Raw genomic sequence first — 4,070 nt, forward strand, 5'->3', positions numbered from 1 at the left:
AGACAGAACTTCAAGCTGTCCCCCCTGGGTAGAGTGCCATGGCATCACAGTTTACAGCAACCTTCCACTCCTGGGCTCAAGCAAGTCTCCTGTCTCCGCCTCCCAAGTAGCTGGGACCACAGGTGCCCACCACAATGCCTGGCCATTTGTTTTTTTTGGTTTTTTTGGTTTTTTTTGTTTTTTTTGGTTTTTTTTTGGTTGCAGCCATCATTATTGTTTGGCGGGCCTGGGCTGGATTCGAACCTGCCACCTTAGGTATATGTGGCTGGCGCCCTAGCCACTTGAGCCACAGGCGCCAAGCCCATTTGTTAACATTTTCAGCTATTTCTTTTCTTAGAGTTTCATAGTTCTCTTTATAGAGATCTTTCACTCCCAAATATTTCATCGTCTTTGGCACTGCTGTAAATGGAGTAAATAGAGTAAATAGAGTTCTTGACTATTTTTTCAGCTTGATTGTTGTTGGTATATATAAAGGCTACAGATTTATGAGTGTTGATTTTGTAACCTGAGACATTGCTGTATTCCTTGATCACTTCTAAGAGTTTTGTAGTAGAATCCCTGGTATTTTCCAGGTATACAATCATATCCTCTGCAAAGAGTGAAAGTTTAATCTCTTTGGATCCTATATGAATACCCTTGACTGCCTTTTTTTCTCTAATTGTGATGGCTAGAACTTCCATTACAATGTTAAAGAGCAATAGAGACAATGGGCAACCTTGCCTGGTTCCTGATCTGAGTGGAAATGGTTTCAATTTAACTCCATTCAGTACGATATTGGCTGTGGGTTTGCTGTAGATGGCCTCTGTCAATTTGAGAAATGTCCCTTCTATGCCAATTTTCTTAAGTGTTCTGATCATGAAAGGATGTTGGATATTATCAAAAGGTTTTTCTGCATCAATTGAGAGAATCGTATGGTGTTGTTTTTTAATTTGTTTATATGATGAATTATATTTATAGATTTACATATGTTGAACCAGCCTTGAGATCCTGGGATAAAACCCACTTGGTCGTGGTGTATAATTTGTTTGATGTGTTGCTAGATTCTGTTTGTTGGGATCTTGTTGAATATTTTCACATCAGTATTCATTAGTGATATTGGTCTATAATTTTCTTTTCTTGTTGGGTCTTTTCCTCATTCGGGGATCAAGGTGATGTTTGCTTCATAGAATGTGTTGGGTAGTATTCTGTCTTTTTCTATATTTTGGAAAAGGTTAAGTAGTATAGGTACTAATTCCTCTTTAAAGGTTTGATAGAATTCTGACGTGAAGCCATCTGGTCCTGGGCTTTTCTTTTTAGGGACATTTTGTATAGGTGATGCTATTTCAGAACTTGACATAGGCCTGTTCAACATTTCCAATTGATTCTGGCTAAGTCTTGGAAGGTGGCGTGCTTCCAAGTATTGGTTGATTTCCTTCAGATTTTCGTATTTCTGAGAATAAAGTTTCTTGTAATATTCATTAAGGATTTTTTGAATTTCTGAGGGGTCTGTTGTTATTTCATCTTACTGCTTCTGATTGATGAAATTAGAGATTTTACTCTTTTTTTCTTGGTTAGGTTGGCCAAAGTTTTATGTATCTTATTGACCTTTTCCAGAAACCAACTTTTTGATTTATTGATCTGTTGTATAATCCTTTTGTTTTGAATTACATTGAATTCTGCTCTAATTTTGGTTATTTCTTTTCTTCTGCTGGGTTTTGGATTGGAGTTCTTCCTTTTCCAGTTGCTTGAGATGTCACATTAAGTTGTTAACTTCCTCTCTCTCGGTTTTTTTGAGGAAGGCTTGCAGTGCTATAAATTTCCCTCTTAGGACAGCTCATGATTTCAGAGTTCCTGAGCAGCTGCCTACTCCAGTTCCAGGTGTGCACAAGTGGCATCTCCCCTACGCACTCCCGGCTCCGAGATTCTGCGGGGCTGTGGGAATCCCAGGATCATACCTGGGACACAGCCAGAGCCACCCTCCGCCCTCCCTACCAGTAGGCCGATCCCCTTATTAGCATACAGTGGGGAAATGGTAGTTCTTTCGGTGCCCATGGAAGTCACTGTGATCCTGTTAGATATCGAAGGCTGAAGAAGATGCCCACCTGGATGGGGTTGTTCCATCCCTGCAGCGTCTGGGAATGGAGTGGATGACCTGCAGGAGACAATCCAGGCTGTGGTAGACTGAAAGACCACTGCCCTCAAACAGCTGCAGGGCCACATGTGGCGGGGGGCGTTTACTGCTGGGTGCATGAAAGCAGAGTTCTTTGCAGACATAGTTCCAGCAGTCAGGAAGTGGAGAGAGGCTGGAATGAAGGTGTATATCTATTCTTCAGGGAGTGTAGAGGCACAGAAACTGTTATTTGGGCATTCTACAGAGGGAGATCTTGAGCTTGTTGATGGTCACTTTGATACTAAGATTGGACACAAAGTAGAGAGTGAGAGTTATCGGAAGATTGCCAACAGTATTGGATGCTTAACCGACAACATTCTGTTTCTGACAGATGTTACTCCAGAGACCAGCACTGCCGAGGAGGCAGACGTGCATGTGGCTATGGTGGTGAGACCCAGCAATGCAGGATTGACAGATGACGAGAAGACTTACTACAGCCTTATCATGTCCTTCAGCAAACTCTACCTGCCTTCCTCAACCTAGAGGAGCATTTCTAAGGAAGGCCACACTGCCTCACAGAGTTGTCCCTGTAGTGTCTAGTTTTATTCTAATGGTAAAAGTAACTTTAAAAATACACATATATACACAAATGTGTATGCAAGTATATGTATGTGTATGCTCACATTAACTTCCACGGGCACGTAAGTGAGAAAAAAGTCTCAGTTCAGTGAAAAGGAAACTTACTTAAAGATGCTCTGTATCAGCGGTTCTCAACCTGTGGGACGTGACCAATGAAAATACATCTTGTATATCAGATATTTACATTACAATTTATAACAGTAGCAAAATTACAGTTATGAAGTAGCAACAAAAATAATTCTATGGTTGGGGGTCCTCACAACATGAGGAACTGTATTAAAGGGTCGCAGCATTAGGAAGGTTGAGAACCACTGCTCTATATGTAGAAATTGTTTGAAACAATACTCTAACCCAGGGGTGTCCAAGCTTTTTTTTCTTGCTGTACATTGGAAGAAGAACTATCTTGGGCCACACAGTAAATACATAAACAATTAGCAAAAGTCGATGAGCAAGGTCTGTGTATAATTTTTGGGATAACTGACACCACAGATAAGCAAAACAGGCCTCAGATAATCCACACAGAGCCCCTGGGTCACAGGTTGGACACCTTTGCTAACTTTTACGTGGGCACAGTGTGGTTGATAGAAGACATTGCTAACATACAGATCTAATGTGTTAATTGTATCAAGTTGTGTACCAAAATGGAAAGCTAGTTTTGAGAAATTATTCAGAAGCCTTGTTTTAAAAACTGAAATTATTTCCAAGACTTATTTCTAGTAGTAATTCATTGCCCTGCTCCTGTTCATTTGTGAGTTAGAAATTACAGAAGCTGCCTTTCATATTTATCTCCCTGTATATATAAGACAAAAACTATTTCTGCACCAAAAGAGAGCAAAATTGGCAAAGAAACTTCAAGTCGAGCAATCAAGTATCTGTCACTTAAGAAGAAACTTGCTAATTGTTGTGGCACCCACAGCAAGCAGGTGCCTTACCAGTGAAAAAGGTGTACCTATGTAACTGGCAAAAATGAGATGCGTTCTCAGTGTTTAACAAAACAGCCCTAATTCTGCCAGTTGTGATCTTTATAGATCTTATAGTTAGTTGCCTTTCTAGCTACTTCTTAGCACACTTAGAGAATATATGGTAAGTGCTATTTACTATTAATAAAAAAAGGTATTACTGAAATCAGTCAGTGAGATCAAGAAAAGCCCCAATATGTAATATTTTCCTGTGAAATGGATGTGAGAAATGTAAATTTTATAGCAGCACTATTTATCCTGGTTGAGTTCTAATGAGGTTGTCATGCCAATTTCATGTCATGATTAATAAAAGTATTTTCGGGTGGGCGCCTGTGGCTCAAGCGGCTAAGGCGCCAGCCACATACACCTAAGGTGGCGGGTTC

General features: G+C 40.3%; 1 pseudogene; it reads left to right on the forward strand.

The window, feature by feature from the left end:
* Nucleotides 1–2,008: 2,008 nt before the first annotated feature.
* LOC100960518 lies at nucleotides 2,009–2,833 on the forward strand (annotated as a pseudogene).
* The last annotated feature ends 1,237 nt before the right edge of the window (nucleotides 2,834–4,070 follow it).

This window comes from Otolemur garnettii, unplaced genomic scaffold (genome assembly GCF_000181295.1).
Source record: "Otolemur garnettii isolate 467f Iridium unplaced genomic scaffold, OtoGar3 scaffold00005, whole genome shotgun sequence".
Classification (NCBI taxonomy): domain Eukaryota; kingdom Metazoa; phylum Chordata; class Mammalia; order Primates; family Galagidae; genus Otolemur; species Otolemur garnettii.